General features: G+C 37.5%; 1 long non-coding RNA gene across 2 annotated transcripts; it reads right to left on the minus strand.

Annotated features, from left to right (window-relative positions):
* Positions 1–985: 985 nt before the first annotated feature.
* Positions 986–4537, minus strand: LOC143849107 (uncharacterized). 2 transcript variants are annotated; one of them, XR_013235561.1, is made up of 3 exons: positions 4365–4518; positions 2976–3296; positions 986–1031 (listed from the first exon to the last, which is right to left on the minus strand). It is a non-coding gene; the product is annotated as an uncharacterized LOC143849107 (long non-coding RNA). The 2 variants fall into 2 exon arrangements; XR_013235560.1 differs by lacking the exon at positions 986–1031 and having other exon boundaries at positions 2966–3296; positions 4365–4537.
* Positions 4538–17804: the final 13267 nt, after the last annotated feature.

Below are 17804 nucleotides of genomic sequence, written 5' to 3' on the forward strand. Positions count from 1 at the left end.
ATAGTTCACCAACAAGGAAAACTTCTCATATATGGTGTTGCCTGAAAATTGTAGTCACGGACATACTTCACAAGCATTTATCAAATTCAAAGTCGATTCGACTATGGAAATGAGGTGAAATGGTGAATCCTCTAACAAACTTTCATTAGCCTTGAAAGAACTGTAAAAGCAGTGGATGTAATGACAAGCTGTCAATTAATGTACCCCGGATTGATCATTGTTTGGATCAATCCTATAAATCAGCTTTTCGGACCCAAGTGTGTCATTTGGACGTTATAAGCAAGGTTTTAAATTTCGACCGAATCCTGTCCAAAATTTTGGGTTTCGGTTGAGACCATGGTTTTAAATTTTGGTTTCGGCTAAAATTTTGGACTTATTCGAAACCGAAATTTTGGGCGAAATCTGGTATTGCGCACAAAATCCTGTATTTTTTGGTAATTTAGTTCGAAATTCTTTAACGGAATAAAAAAGTATCATTTATTTTAAATTTCGCCGAAATTTTCGAAATTTCGAACGGAAATCTGTAAATTTCGGTTTCGGTATGATTTCGTTTCGTTCCTTACCGAAATCCGAAATTTCGGATTTCGGATAAAATTTAAAACCATGGTTGAGACCGAAAGTGAAATTGAGTAAACTCGAAACGTTACAAAATTTTGAGAAATTTCGAAATTTCGATTGGGCCGAAATTCAAGGAATACCACCAAAAAATCTGGGTTTTATTCTTTATTTAATATTATCCTGAAATTTCAGGGATTTCGCCTAAATTTTGTACTGGTTAAAATATTCGGTTATTTGAAAACATTTAGGTTATGTACTTTAACCATCTACACAGATGCGTTTCTTGTACTTGAAGGGTTTTTCTTGTACCACAGAAATCATCTTAATATATGGAGACTCCATTTTTAGTTTATATTTACTCTTCTTTTTAGTTTTAAATAGTTGTATTTGCTGTGAATAGATTGTTAGGAATTGTAGCATCCAAAGAGAACAACCAAAGAAAAACGACGAGTACAAATATCAGGTGTCCAAACCTCATTGCTATTATAATTTCAACAATAATCAATGGGCGATGATATTGTCACCCCCCCTAAATTACGTATTCGCTCCCCTTTTGGCTTGATTTGACGTCAAAAAGCATTAATAAGGGGGGCGAATGCGTACGCAGGGGGGGTGACAATATCATCGCCCTAATCAATTTATCATGATTTACGTTAAAATGATAGGATGCTTATTTACCATATACGATTTTCAATGAAATACATTGAAATAAGTAGAAATATGATAATATAAGGGAGAGTGCTTCAAATGCAGCCAACTCGACAAGGGGGCTAAGGGGTCTGTTTCGGCTGTGCTCCTGAGTCGACACAGCTGGGGTTATCGTAACAAGGTGGCGCGATGTAGGGAGGTGTACGATGTGGAATCAGAACTGTAATAAGAAGCTTTATATGTTAGGGTCATATGGATTGACCACTATTAAAATATGCTACTGATATTGGCACTATTGCTTTAGAGAGCAGCTACATATGGTCAAAAGGTATTTCGCAGGCCACTGTTGCTTTAGAGAGCAGCTACATAGGCTCACTTTTCAACAGATTTTGTCTCATTCATTTAATATTCATCTGAGGTAGATGCTCTCTTGTACAACAGCCCGTCTTCAAAATACCTTCTGTGATGGTCAATGGCAAATCCCATATATAAAACTTTTAGCAATGTTCGTTTTAAAGCTCTGCAAGAGAATGATTTCAAATTATGTTAAGAGTGATATACATATACAAAAATTATGAAACAAGCACAATTTTTTGCATTGCAACTTAACAAAAACCACTTTGGGGTCCTCTAACCGGACGGTTGAGATCATCCGATCATTGATAAATTGTAGGCTATGCACATCCTTCTGGCACCTTGCCAAATCAATGATCCTAAACTCGGACAATTCAACACAACTCCAAGTCCCTCCCTCCCTCTGTGCACCGAAATGACAAATTATGCATGTATTTACAAAGATTAAGGAATGTGGCCTAATCAGCTTCTGGTGTGAAAGGGAAAAAAGCAACAAATAACGAGTAAGGAAGGCAGATAACAAATACTTCTCAAACTGTACCTGTTTTTTCCCTAACAGAATTCTCAGCTAGTTCTCTAGTTGCCGTCACTGAGGAGAACAGAAAAGCACACAAGAGAAAACCCAATACAAGAAAGCCCTTTGTCGCCATTTTCTCAGGAGGAAGAGAAGGATGACAAAGGCAATAACCCTCTATCTTATGAGAGAGAGAGAGAGAGAGAGAGAGAGAGAGAGAGAGAGAGAGAGAGAGAGACCATAAACGAAATTTAAAACCTTGGTTATAAGCTCCATTGATATAATTGAGGAATGCAAATATGGGTTGCTATCTTTGGCCCCAATTTAGTCGTATCATCCTATTTTTCTTGTAGAATTTAATCTTACAGATGGGATGTCTGTTGCTTCAAAACAAGGAATCTGATTTCCCTTGTGGGGCCCAATGTTGGACTTTAGGATTGATCTGTTCGTTGATTGCCCACGCAGTCAAACTTGATTCCAAATAATGATGTTTCCAACATATTTATTTTGTATCCACAGACATAGATTATGTATACTCATATAAAATGATCATTGCAGCCTTTTGATGCACTTTATTGTTAATATTACACATTGAGGTTATGTTCTTTAACCATCTACACAGACGCGTCTCTTGTACTTGAAGGGTTTCTCTTGTACCACATAAATCATCTTTATAGGACGCTCCCAACCCTCCGATCTGTAGAGGGACAGTACATTATAGAAAACACTATATATCGGAGGGTTCAGATCATCCTATATATGGAGACTCCTTTTTTAGTTTATATTTACTCTTCTTTTTAGTTTTAACTAGTTGTATTTGTTGTGAATAGATTGTTAGGAATTGTAGCATCCAAAGAGAACAACCAAAGAAAAACGATGAGTTTTAACTAGTTGTCCAAACTTCATTGCTATTACAGATCCATTTTATCATAATTACAACAATAATCAATTTATCATGATTTACGTTAAAATGATAGGATGCTTATTTACAATATAAGATTTTCAATGAAATACATTGAAATAAGTAGAACTATTATAATATAAAGGAGAGTGCTTCAAATGGAGCCAACTCGACAAGGGGGCTGTCTATGCGGTTGTCCTGACTGGGCACAGCAACTGTTAGAGCCGCAACTTTGCCCTACCCTGCTTGGCTTGATTGGACAATTAGCCATCGTAACAAGGCCTTTTCGTAGCAACACCCAACTTCCATGTCGATTGAGAACTGTAATAAGAAGCTTTATATGTTAGGTTCATACGGATGACCACTATTTAAATTGGCTGCTGAAATTGGCACTACATTATTTTGATAATTGCACTAACTCACCTTGCCTTTTATGGGAAATTATATGGTGTCCGACCGTGAAGTCCGGTACGACAAAAGTACTGCCCTTGACATTTGATCCAACAACAGCCCAATTTTTAAGAGGCTGCTGTTGGATCAAATATCAAGGGCAGGTACCGCCCATAAGGCCACAAGGGACTTCACGTCGGGCACCATATAAAAACACGCCTTTTTATTATTTAAACAGCTGTTAAAGGTTATTACAGTTCTCAAAAAGCTCTCATAAGCAAATTAAAAAAGAAAGGACAAGATGAGTTTGCACAATTATTAAAACATGGTGCCAATATAATTAGCCTTTAAATATTGCACTAATAACACAATTAAAAAATCTCAATAATTTCATAAATATATAAGAAGGGATTTGCTAGGGACCATACCAAAAGGTATTTCGCAGGCCACTGTTGCTTTAGAGAGCAGGTACATAGGCTCACTTTTCAACAGATTTTGTCTCATTCATTTAATTCATCTGAGGTAGATGCTCTCTTACACAACAGCCCGTCTTCAAAATACCTTCTGTGATGGTCAATGGCAAATCCCATATATAAAACTTTTAGCAATGTTCGTTTTAAAGCTCTGCAAGAGAATGATTTCAAATTATGTTAAGAGTGATATACATATACAAAAATTATGAAACAAGCACAATTTTTTGCATTGCAACTTAACAAAAACCACTTTGGGGTCCTCTAACCGGACGGTTGAGATCATCCGATCATTGATAAATTGTAGGCTATGCACATCCTTCTGGCACCTTGCCAAATCAATGATCCTAAACTCGGACAATTCAACACAACTCCAAGTCCCTCCCTCCCTCTGTGCACCGAAATGACAAATTATGCATGTATTTACAAAGATTAAGGAATGTGGCCTAATCAGCTTCTGGTGTGAAAGGGAAAAAAGCAACAAATAACGAGTAAGGAAGGCAGATAACAAATACTTCTCAAACTGTACCTGTTTTTTCCCTAACAGAATTCTCAGCTAGTTCTCTAGTTGCCGTCACTGAGGAGAACAGAAAAGCACACAAGAGAAAACCCAATACAAGAAAGCCCTTTGTCGCCATTTTCTCAGGAGGAAGAGAAGGATGACAAAGGCAATAACCCTCTATCTTATGAGAGAGAGAGAGAGAGAGAGAGAGAGAGAGAGAGAGACCATAAACGAAATTAAAATTGGGAGTAAGAGATCATTATAAACAAAAAGTCTAGCTCGCCAAACTGTTTTTTAGGGTAGTCAAACATTTTTTTTTTAAATAGCGATTTGTATTAAATGAAAAGGGAGCACCCGAGAAGAGGCAACCCAGAGAACAAAAACAAGAAAGAAGAAACGGGAAAGAAGAAAAAGAGAGACAACAAAAATTACAAAATTATACTATGGGGGAAGACATGGCCCACTAGGATTATTGATGTGGCAAAATTGTCAACACAAAACATCAACCTAAGAGCTGAATTGGTCTTATTCGTTGAATTCATAGGAGGAGTCAGTTCTTTCCTGAAAAAGAGGGCCCGCATAATTGCTTCTACAAACTACTCACATGTTTTACACTTTTTTAATTAGCTTTTCAGAGCTTTTTGAATATTCAACATGCTTTTAATTTTTTCTCTTCCATCATATCTTCCAACGCCATACTTTCAAATCCTCTTGATTACAACTCTCTTTCACCTCTTAACATTTTATTTCATATTACAACTCTCTTTCACACATGGAGTGGGAACTTGATGGCATTTTGGGGCGGTTCACTCGTGATTCCTTTTTTTTTAACCAGCATGAAGTGGCAGGGTTTCCTTTTTTTTTTTTTTTTTTTTTAAGGAAATCTCCATGAACCTTCACCAGTGCTTAATACATACATGACCTAAGTAACTATTAGTTTTATAGTAAATCTGTGCTTTTATTATTAAATCTTTAGTGGGGTTAGAAAATAGAATAAGCTAATAGTTTTCTTTTATTGGGGATTTGACACTCATTCAAAGGTTAGATGTAACACCCAGCCCCAATGCTTGAACATGGTTTAACTACTTGTAATGGATGTTATTATCAAATGGACTTATGATTAATTTCCTTGGAATAAGTGTCGTTACTAAAATCGAAATTAGGAATATTTGCTTAGAAATGAGTGTCCCTACCAAAACTCATGCCTCTAGAATAAGGTAATTTTAAAAGTGGTAGTTTTTTTGAGTAGGGTGTCATTATCAAAATCAGGTATTTGATGTTTTACTAAAAGTAGCTATGCTTTTAAGCAAATGCCATAAAAAAGTAAGGACAAGATTTTTGTGTGCTCATTAGGGATTTCAATTTCGGTGACTAGAAATTGAATTAGAAGTGTTTTAATTTTTAAAGGCCATGATGATTATTGGACTATAAGGTACTGTAGGATCCTAAATAGAAGTTCTTAAAGGAAAGTGTAAAGAATGATATTCCCATATCAATCTTGTTTATAAAGGGAAAGTAGGAGAGATGACCAAATCTGTTAGTGCCTTCTTTGAAATTTGGATGGCCACGATTTGTTGTCATAAGAATAGCCAATTAATTTCTTAACTAAATATAGCATGGTGGGCAAGCAAGGCAATTTGGATTGGTGTGTTGGGTTGGCCATGGGCAAGGAAGGCAAGTTACCTAACCCAATTAAATTGCTTACCTTTTTGTCATATGCAAGGAAGGAAATTTTGCCAAATCAAATTTAATTGTTGCATGGTCGATCAAGGCAGTTGCCTTTCTTACAAATCAAGCCTTATGGAAAAATGAGTCACCTAGCATGTATGAAGAGGATTGACTTTGGACAAGAGACCATTGTTGGTCTTTTCTCTCAATTTAAGATAATATCAGAGACTAGATTAGTTCTCTTTCAAGGCATCATTTTTCCCCTCTTCCTTGAATGACAGCAACCACTTTGTATTTGTGCCCTCATCTACAACATCCCCTAAAATCATTGCCAATGGATTCTAATTCAATACAAGCAGCCCCTATTGCTAGTTGTTCCAGTCCCGTCCGCCATTCATTTGCATTGTCTAGCCTCCTTTCTTGGGGTTTTGAAATACCTTGGAAGTTCTGTGTCTTCTTTGGTGGAAAGTGCAAGAGGAAGCTTGTTGTCTCTGGACCCTCCATCTCATACTTGTAGTCGCCTTTGACACGACCACAATTGGTTGTCGCCGTTCCTTCTCAACCGGGAAAAAGCCTACTATTGCTTGTGGGGGTGACTCTATGGGCGTGCGGCGGCTGTCACGTGCGCCATACCTAAAATTATGAGTTCGGGGCGTGACATTAGACATATCCATTGATGTAGCCTCGGCATTGGATTATCTTCACCACCATTGTCAACCACCAATAGTTCATCGTGATCTAAAGCCAAACAATGTTCTACTTGATGACGAAATGAATGCCCGCATGGCTGATTTTGGGTTAGCAGTGTTCCTTAATGAAGCATCCTCTAATTTATCCAGAAATCCAAATAGCTCAATCAAGATAAAGGGGTCTATCGGGTATCTTGCTCCAGGTAATACCTTTCTATTCTTTTATCATTTAAATGTATCTTGTAGGGTTTTAATTAGATCCAAATTGCATGTAAATCATGACATTTATCATCACAAATCTCTATAATCTATAAACACATTCGCTACCTTGCAAATACGATTCATGAATATGTTTTACAGACAACCGATCGATTTTGTTTCTAAGTTTTCTAAATAAATTTAATTGCCTTTTTCGTTGGATTACATTCAAACAAATAGTTGAAATAGTTTTGTGTCAAAATAATGCTTCAAAATTGGCCTGAATGTCTCGTATGAAAATAAGATTATTGTTTGTCCATCATAGTAGAATCTCTTATTTCTCTTTATATAACAATGGTTACTTATTTCACTATATTTGTCAAAATTGTGAGTTTATAAATGGCAGAGTATGGAATGGGTGGCAAGGCTGGTATTCCTGGAGACGTGTACAGTTATGGAATACTTCTATTGGAGATGTTCATAGGAAAGAGACCAACTGATCAATCTAAGCCTTCAACAACTGGTGATGGAGATCATAGACCCACAACTGCTCTTAGGAGAAATTGGCGATGAAAGAAATAACAGCTACATAAGTAGAGAGTGCTTGGTTTCTTTGGTTAGAATTGGTGTGTCATGTTCTATAGAATCACCAGCAGAAAGAATGGATATGAGAGATGTTGTGATATAGGTCACCAACGAGGAAAACTTGGATTTTTAAGGAGAAGTTCATATGAAAGAAGATTTGTTGGTGATATAGTTCACCAACAAGGAAAACTTCTCATATATGGTGTTGCCTGAAAATTGTAGTCAGGGACACATACTTCACAAGCAATGCATTTATCAAATTCAAAGTGGATTCGACTATCGAAATGAGGTGAAATGGTGAATCCTCTAACAAACTTTCATTAGCCTTGAAAGAACTGTAAAAGCAGTGGATGTAATGACAAGCTGTCAATTAATGTACCCCGGTCACTATCTCATACGCAAATTTCCCAAGAATATATGATCATTGTTTGGATCAATCCTATAAATCTGCTTTTCGGACCCAAGTGTGTCATTTGGACGTTATAAGCAAGGTTTTAAATTTCGACCGAAATCCTGTCCGAAATTTTGGGTTTCGATTGAGACCATGGTTTTAAATTTAGGTTTCGGCTAAAATTTTGGACTTATCCGAAACCGAAATTTTGGACGAAATCTGGTATTGCGCATAAAATCCTGTATTTTTTGGTAATTTAGTTCGAAATTCTTGAACGGAATAAAAAAGTATTATTTTATTTTAAATTTCGCCGAAATTTTCGAAATTTCGAACAGAAATCTGTAAATTTCGGTTTCGGTACGATTTCGTTTCGTTCCTCACCGAAATTTCGGATTTCGGACGAAATTTAAAACCATGGTTGAGACCGAAAGTGAAATTGAGTAAACTCGAAACGTTACAAAATTTTGAGAAATTTCGAAATTTCGATTGGGCCGAAATTTAAGGAATACCACCAAAAAATCTGGGTTTTATTCTTTATTTAATATTATCCCGAAATTTCAGGGATTTCGCCTAAATTTTGTACTGGTATATTCGGTTATTTGAACACATTTAGGTTATGTACTTTAACCATACAGATGTGTTTCTTGTACTTGAAGGGTTTCTCTTGTACCACAGAAATCATCTTAATATATGGAGACTCCATTTTTAGTTTATATTTACTCTTCTTTTTAGTTTTAAATAGTTGTATTTGCTGTGAATAGATTGTTAGGAATTGTAGCATCCAAAGAGAACAACCAAAGAAGAACGACGAGTACAAATATCAGGTGTCCAAACTTCATTGCTAGTATAATTTCAACAATAATCAATTTATCATGATTTACGTTAAAATGATAGGATGCTTATTTACCATATAAGATTTTCAATGAAATACATTGAAATAATTAGAATTATTATAATATAAAGGAGAGTGCTTCAAATGCAGCCAACTCGACAAGGGGGCTAAGGGGTCTGTTTCGGCTTTGGTCCTGAGTCGACACAGCTGGGGTTATTGTAACAAGGTGGCGCGATGCTGGTAGCTAAATCACGTCGAATGAGAACTGCAATAAGAAGCTTTAAATGTTAGGGTCATATGGATTGACAACTATTTAAATAGGCTACTGAAATTGGCACTACATTATTTTGATAATTGCACTAACTCACCTTGCCTTTTATGAGAAATTATATGGTGTCCGACCGTGAAATCCGTTACGACAAAAGTACTGCCCTTGATATTTGATCCAACAACAGCCCAATTTTTAAGAGGCTGCTGTTGGATCAAATATCAAGGGCAGGTACTGCCCACAAGGCCACAAGGGACTTCACGTCAGGCACCATATAAAAACACCCCTTTTTATTATTTAAACAGCTGATAAAGGTTATTACAGTTCCCAAAAAGCTCTCAGAAGCAAATTAAAAAGAAAGGACAAGATGAGTTTGCACAATTATTAAAACATGGTGCCAATATAATTAGCCTTTAAATATTGCACTAATAACACAATTAAAAAATCTCAATAATTTCATAAATATAACGGAAGGGATTTGCTAGGGACCACCCCAAAAGGTATTTCGCAGGCCACTGTTGCTTTAGAGAGCAGCTACATAGGCTCACTTTTCAACAGATTTTGTCTCATTCATTTAATATTCATCTGAGGTAGATGCTCTCTTGTACAACAGCCCGTCTTCAAGATACCTTCTGTGATGGTCAATGGCAAATCCCATATATAAAACTTTTAGCAATGTTCGCTTTAAAGCTCTGCAAGAGAATGATTTCAAATTATGTTAAGAGTGATATGCATATACAAAAATTATGAAACAAGCACAATTTTTTGCATTGCAACTTAACAAAAACCACTTTGGGGTCCTCTAACCGGACGGTTGAGATCATCCGATCATTGATAAATTGTAGGCTATGCACATCCTTGTGGCACCTTGCCAAATCAATGATCCTAAACTCGGACAATTCAACACAACTCCAAGTCCCTCCCTCCCTCTGTGCACCGAAATGACAAATTATGCATGTATTTACAAAGATTAAGGAATGTGGCCTAATCAGCTTCTGGTGTGAAAGGGAAAAAAGCAACAAATAACGAGTAAGGAAGACAGATAACAAATACTTCTCAAACTATACCTGTTTTTTCCCTAACAGAATTCTCAGCTAGTTCTCTAGTTGCCGTCACTGAGGAGAACAGAAAAGCACACAAGAGAAAACCCAATACAAGAAGGCCCTTCGTCGCCATTTTCTCAGGAGGAAGAGAAGGATGACAAAGGCAATAACCCTCTATCTTATGAGAGAGAGAGAGAGAGAGAGAGAGAGAGAGAGAGAGAGAGAGAGAGAGAGAGAGAGAGAGAGAGAGAGAGAGAGAGAGAGATCATTATAAACAAAAAGTCTAGCTCGCCAAACTGTTTTTTAGGGTAGTCAAACATTTTTTTTTTAAATAGCGATTTGTATTAAATGAAAAGGAAGCACCCGAGAAGAGGCAACCCAGAGAACAAAAACAAGAAATAAGAAACGGGAAAGAAGAAAAAGAGAGACAACAAAAATTACAAAATTATACTATGGGGGAAGACATGGCCCACTAGGATTATTGATGTGGCAAAATTGTCAACACAAAACATCAACCTAAGAGCTGAATTGGTCTTATTCGTTGAATTCATAGGAGGAGTCAGTTCTTTCCTGAAAAAGAGGGCCCGCATAATTGCTTCTACAAACTACTCACATGTTTTACACTTTTTTAATTAGCTTTTCAGAGCTTTTTGAATAAACATGCTTTTTATTTTTTCTCTTCCATCATATCTTCCAATGCCATACTTTCAAATCCTCTTGATTACAACTCTCTTTCACCTCTTAACATTTTATTTCATATTACAACTCTCTTTCACACATGGAGTGGGAACTTGATGGCATTTTGGGGCGGTTCACTCATGATTCCTTTTTTTTTAACCAGCATGAAGCGGCAGGGTTTCTTTTTTTTTTTTTTTTTTTTTTTTAAGGAAATCTCCATGAACCTTCCACCAGTGCTTAATACATACATGACCTAAGTAACTATTAGTTTTATAGTAAATCTGTGCTTTTATTATTAAATCTTTAGTGGGGTTAGAAAATAGAATAAGCTAATAGTTTTCTTTTATTGGGGATTTGACACTCATTCAAAGGTTAGATGTAACACCCAACCCCAATGCTTGAACATGGTTTAACTACTTGTAATGGATGTTATTATCAAATGGACTTATGATTAATTTCCTTGGAATAAGTGTCGTTACTAAAATCGAAATTAGGAATATTTGCTTAGAAATGAGTGTCCCTACCAAAACTCATGCCTCTAGAATAAGGTAATTTTAAAAGTGGTAGTTTTTTTGAGTAGGGTGTCATTATCAAAATCAGGTATTTGATGTTTTACTAAAAGTAGCTATGCTTTTAAGCAAATGCCATAATAAAGTAAGGACAAGATTTTTGTGTGCTCATTAGGGATTTCAATTTCTGTGACTAGAAATTGAATTAGAAGTGTTTTAATTTTTAAAGGCCATGATGATTATTGGACTATAAGGTACTGTAGGATCCTAAATAGAAGTTCTTAAAGGAAAGTGTAAAGAATGATATTCCCATATCAATCTTGTTTATAAAGGGAAAGTAGGAGAGATGACCAAATCCGTTAGTGCCTTCTTTGAAATTTGGATGGCCATGATTTGTTGTCATAAGAATAGCCAATTAATTTCTTAACTAAATATAGCATGGTGGGCAAGCAAGGCAATTTGGATTGGTGTGTTGGGTTGGCCATGGGCAAGGAAGGCAAGTTACCTAACCCAATTAAATTGCTTACCTTTTTGTCATATGCAAGGAAGGAAATTTTGCCAAATCAAATTTAATTGTTGCATGGTCGATCAAGGCAGTTGCCTTTCTTACAAATCAAGCCTTATGGAAAAATGAGTCACCTAGCATGTATGAAGAGGATTGACTTTGGACAAGAGACCATTGTTGGTCTTTTCTCTCAATTTAAGATAATATCAGAGACTAGATTAGTTCTCTTTCAAGGCATCATTTTCCCCCTCTTCCTTGAATGACAGCAACCACTTTGTATTTGTGCCCTCATCTACAACATCCCCTAAAATCATTGCCAATGGATTCTAATTCAATACAAGCAGCCCCTATTGCTAGTTGTTCCAGCCCCGTCCGCCATTCATTTGCATTGTGTAGCCTCCTTTCTTGGGGTTTTGAAATACCTTGGAAGTTCTGTGTCTTCTTTGGTGGAAAGTGCAAGAGGAGGCTTGTTGTCTCTGGACCCTCCATCTCATACTTGTAGTCGCCTTTGACACGACCACAATTGGTTGTCGCCGTTCCTTCTCAACCGGGAAAAAGCCTACTATTGCTTGTGGGGGTGACTCTATGGGCGTGCGGCGGCTGTCACGTGCGCCATACCTAAAATTTTGGGTTCGGGGCGTGACATTAGACATATCCATTGATGTAGCCTCGGCATTGGATTATCTTCACCACCATTGTCAACCACCAATAGTTCATCGTGATCTAAAGCCAAACAATGTTCTACTTGATGACGAAATGAATGCCCGCATGGCTGATTTTGGGTTAGCAGTGTTCCTTAATGAAGCATCCTCTAATTTATCCAGAAATCCACATAGCTCAATCGAGATAAAGGGGTCTATCGGGTATCTTGCTCCAGGTAATACCTTTCTATTCTTTTATCATTTAAATGTATCTTGTAGGGTTTTAATTAGATCCAAATTGCATGTAAATCATGACATTTATCATCACAAATCTCTATAATCTATAAACACATTCGCTACCTTGCAAATACGATTCATGAATATGTTTTACAGACAACCGATCGATTTTGTTTCTAAGTTTTCTAAATAAATTTAATTGCCTTTTTCGTTGGATTACATTCAAACAAATAGTTGAAATAGTTTTGTGTCAAAATAATGCTTCAAAATTGGCCTGAATGTCTCGTATGAAAATAAGATTATTGTTTGTCCATCATAGTAGAATCTCTTATTTCTCTTTATATAACAATGGTTACTTATTTCACTATATTTGTCAAAATTGTGAGTTTATAAATGGCAGAGTATGGAATGGGTGGCAAGGCTGGCATTCCTGGAGACGTGTACAGTTATGGAATACTTCTATTGGAGATGTTCATAGGAAAGAGACCAACTGATCAATCTAAGCCTTCAACAACTGGTGATGGAGATTATAGACCCACAACTGCTCTTAGGAGAAATTGGCGATGAAAGAAATAACAGCTACATAAGTAGAGAGTGCTTGGTTTCTTTGGTTAGAATTGGTGTGTCATGTTCTATAGAATCACCAGCAGAAAGAATGGATATGAGAGATGTTGTGATATAGGTCACCAACGAGGAAAACTTGGATTTTTAAGGAGAAGTTCATATGAAAGAAGATTTGTTGGTGATATAGTTCACCAACAAGGAAAACTTCTCATATATGGTGTTGCCTGAAAATTGTAGTCAGGGACACATACTTCACAAGCAATGCATTTATCAAATTCAAAGTGGATTCGACTATGGAAATGAGGTGAAATGGTGAATCCTCTAACAAACTTTCATTAGCCTTGAAAGAACTGTAAAAGCAGTGGATGTAATGACAAGCTGTCAATTAATGTACCCCGGTCACTATCTCATACGCAAATTTCCCAAGAATATGATCATTGTTTGGATCAATCCTATAAATCTGCTTTTCGGACCCAAGTGTGTCATTTGGACGTTATAAGCAAGGTTTTAAATTTCGACCGAAATCCTGTCCGAAATTTTGGGTTTCGATTGAGACCATGGTTTTAAATTTCGGTTTCGGCTAAAATTTTGGACTTATCCGAAACCGAAATTTTGGACGAAATCTGGTATTGCGCATAAAATCCTGTATTTTTGGTAATTTAGTTCGAAATTCTTGAACGGAATAAAAAATTATTATTTTATGAAATTTCGAACAGAAATCTGTAAATTTTGGTTTCGGTACGATTTCGTTTCGTTCCTCACCGAAAGGATTTCGGACGAAATTTAAAACCATGGTTGAGACCGAAAGTGAAATTGAGTAAACTAAACGTTACAAAATTTTGAGAAATTTCGAAATTTCGATCGGGCCGAAATTTAAGGAATACCACCAAAAAATCTGGGTTTTATTCTTTATTTAATATTATCCCGAAATTTCAGGGATTTCGCCTAAATTTTGTACTGGTTAAAATATTCGGTTATTTGAACACATTTAGGTTATGTACTTTAACCATACAGATGCGTTTCTTGTACTTGAAGGGTTTCTCTTGTACCACAGAAATCATCTTAATATATGGAGACTCCATTTTTAGTTTATATTTACTCTTCTTTTTAGTTTTAAATAGTTGTATTTGCTGTGAATAGATTGTTAGGAATTGTAGCATCCAAAGAGAACAACCAAAGAAGAACGACGAGTACAAATATCAGGTGTCCAAACTTCATTGCTATTATAATTTCAACAATAATCAATTTATCATGATTTACGTTAAAATGATAGGATGCTTATTTACCATATAAGATTTTCAATGAAATACATTGAAATAATTAGAATTATTATAATATAAAGGAGAGTGCTTCAAATGCAGCCAACTCGACAAGGGGGCTAAGGGGTCTGTTTCGGCTTTGGTCCTGAGTCGACACAGCTGGGGTTATTGTAACAAGGTGGCGCGATGCTGGTAGCTAAATCACGTCGAATGAGAACTGTAATAAGAAGCTTTAAATGTTAGGGTCATATGGATTGACAACTATTTAAATAGGCTACTGAAATTGGCACTACATTATTTTGATAATTGCACTAACTCACCTTGCCTTTTATGAGAAATTATATGGTGTCCGACCGTGAAATCCGTTACGACAAAAGTACTGCCCTTGATATTTGATCCAACAACAGCCCAATTTTTAAGAGGCTGCTGTTGGATCAAATATCAAGGGCAGGTACTGCCCACAAGGCCACAAGGGACTTCACGTCAGGCACCATATAAAAACACCCCTTTTTATTATTTAAACAGCTGATAAAGGTTATTACAGTTCCCAAAAAGCTCTCAGAAGCAAATTAAAAAAGAAAGTACAAGATGAGTTTGCACAATTATTAAAACATGGTGCCAATATAATTAGCCTTTAAATATTGCACTAATAACACAATTAAAAAATCTCAATAATTTCATAAATATAACGGAAGGGATTTGCTAGGGACCACCCCAAAAGGTATTTCGCAGGCCACTGTTGCTTTAGAGAGCAGCTACATAGGCTCACTTTTCAACAGATTTTGTCTCATTCATTTAATATTCATGAGGTAGATGCTCTCTTGTACAACAGCCCGTCTTCAAGATACCTTCTGTGATGGTCAATGGCAAATCCCATATATAAAACTTTTAGCAATGTTCGCTTTAAAGCTCTGCAAGAGAATGATTTCAAATTATGTTAAGAGTGATATGCATATGCAAAAATTATGAAACAAGCACAATTTTTTGCATTGCAACTTAACAAAAACCACTTTGGGGTTGTAGACACCCCATTTTGACCGTGCCCTGCACCTCCTTGTTTTGTGCATAACTTTTTCAAATCAGTGTGTTTGGACCCCAAATTGCACCTAGGGTAGCTTAAGGTCTCCGTAAAATTTCGTTAAGATCCGTGCACATTTGCCTAGCGAACGAGCCAAGACGATGTCGTGGTGCAAGTTCAGAAGGGTGGCGATTTAACTAGAAAAGGGGTTGTGCTGGAATATGAAGAAGCGGTTCAAATTAGCCATTTTGGGTTGTCCAGAGAGATATTGGGGGTATGCTGCTTAGTGTGTAACAAAATTGGTTAGGGGGGGGAATCTTTGGAAGCTTCCTAGATATTTTTAGGGTTTTAGTCTTGGCCATTCAATGTAAGAGGCGAAATGAAGGGTTGGGATTTGTGGAGAGAAGGAAAGTATTCCCCCCCCCCCCCATGTTTTCTGTTTAGCCCCCTTGCTAGTATAGAAAAATGGTCACAAATTCACCATATGGGGGGGCTGTCCAAGGGAGAAGTAGGGGGGGTCGAAGTCATCATCTCATTTTTATAAAATCCATCGAACTAGGGTTTGCAAGAGGAGGCGCCTCATTTAGTTTTTTTGTGAGAAAAAGGAGAGGGAGAAGGAGAGTTGCAGGGAGAGGCCACCTCCGACGACATCTCCGGCCAGCCATCTTCTCCATTTCTTCTTCTTCTTCTTCTTCTTCTTATTCTTCTTTTTCCATTTTATTTCTTCTCCACCTCCACCGATCCGACCACCACCTCGCCGCCACCATCTGCACCTTGGCACCACCACCTCCACGAACCCCATCTCCGTCGGAGATCCAACCGTTCCCACCTTCGGCCGCACCACCCTTCCACCGCCAAACCCTCTTCCACATATCCACCTCCACCTCCACCTTCGGCCTTGCCTCCACCAGCCGCCACTCCATCTGCATCTCCGTCAACCCAACAACCCAAAACCCATCTCAACAGACCCTTCTCCATTTCCCTCATTACTCGACCATCAACCACCACCACCAGCCACCATCACCCAAATCAAGACCCCATCTGCAAGCCACCATCAGCTCCACCAAACCTGCAAATCAGCCACCAACAGCGACCACCAACCTCCACCATTGCAGCCACCCCCATTTCTTTATCTTCTCCGAAATCTGGCCTGGAATCCGACCTTCCTTCATTTCCCTAACATTAAACCCCCTTTTTAAATCTCCCCAACAACCACCACCACCACCACTTCCACCGTTTTCCTCTATTTTAGAACCCTAAACTTCTGCAGCCACCTCCATCAGCCAACACAACCCCTTTTCCCAACAACCACCTCCATTGATTCCGGCGGGAATCTCACCGGATTCCGACCAACTCCGGTCATCTATCTCCACCAATTTCCTCCGCCATAACCTTCTCCCTTACCATCATTTTCACCTCACCTTCTCTATTGCTAACCCCAACTCTTTGATTTGAAAAGGAAAAGCGATGCATAGAAAAAAAAAAAAAAGAGGAGTGGAGGGGTTTGACATTCGTGAGAGGGTAAAGAAGGGTTTGCAGTCCTTAGCTCCATTATCATTTCCATCTCAGGAGATTTCTTGATCCGACACCATCTTCGCAAGAAGTAGCAGATCGAATCAATTCCATAGAATTTTGCAATCTCAATTTGGTTTTCATCAATTACTCAGGTATTATCTGCTTTTTTAGTCCTTACTTCTTGCTTAAAAAAAGATGATAGTATGACCCTGCTGCTGTGATTTCTTGAAAGTTGCTTTTGATGGTCGGTTGCTTTTCTTCCTAGCATTTTCTACTGTTAATCTTGCTGGATTCCTTCATTTCTTTGCTGGGTCTGAATATTCCCATTTATTCCGTTCTTCACGTATTGAGGTGTAGGAGTTTGAGTCATGGGCTGATGCTATGGTTAACCAACTAAAGCGAGGAGCTTGTTGGTTATTGAATTTGTGTATAATCTGTTGGCAAGTGTTCATATAATGTGCCTGTTCGTATTGTGATTTGGATTCGCTTGTGAGGAATGTGTCTGGGCGAAATCATACCCTGTGGTCCTTCTTTAATCTAAAAATGTTAAATGCAACTTTGAATATTTCAAAATGATTTTATGTTTTGTAGCCGATGTTGCTATATGATCCGGGTCATTTTTTTTCCCCTTTCACTTGGTCCTAGTTATTTTGGAAATTGGGTTAAATGGATGCTACGTGTGCTCGGGTGAGTGTGTGCTTATGTGACTGTGTGTTTGAGAACGTGTGTGTTTATGTGTGACTCTGTATCTGTGAGTGTAGGTATATGTGTGTGTATGCGTGTGTGTGTGTGTAGGTGTCTATGTGTAAGAGTTGTGTCTTATTAGAAGCGCATAACTGCTGTCCTACAGCGCATAGTTACTGTCCT

This window comes from Tasmannia lanceolata, unplaced genomic scaffold (genome assembly GCF_043159265.1).
Source record: "Tasmannia lanceolata isolate RefF3 unplaced genomic scaffold, GAP_Taslan_0.1 ptg000016l, whole genome shotgun sequence".
NCBI classification, from domain to species: Eukaryota; Viridiplantae; Streptophyta; class Magnoliopsida; order Canellales; family Winteraceae; genus Tasmannia; species Tasmannia lanceolata.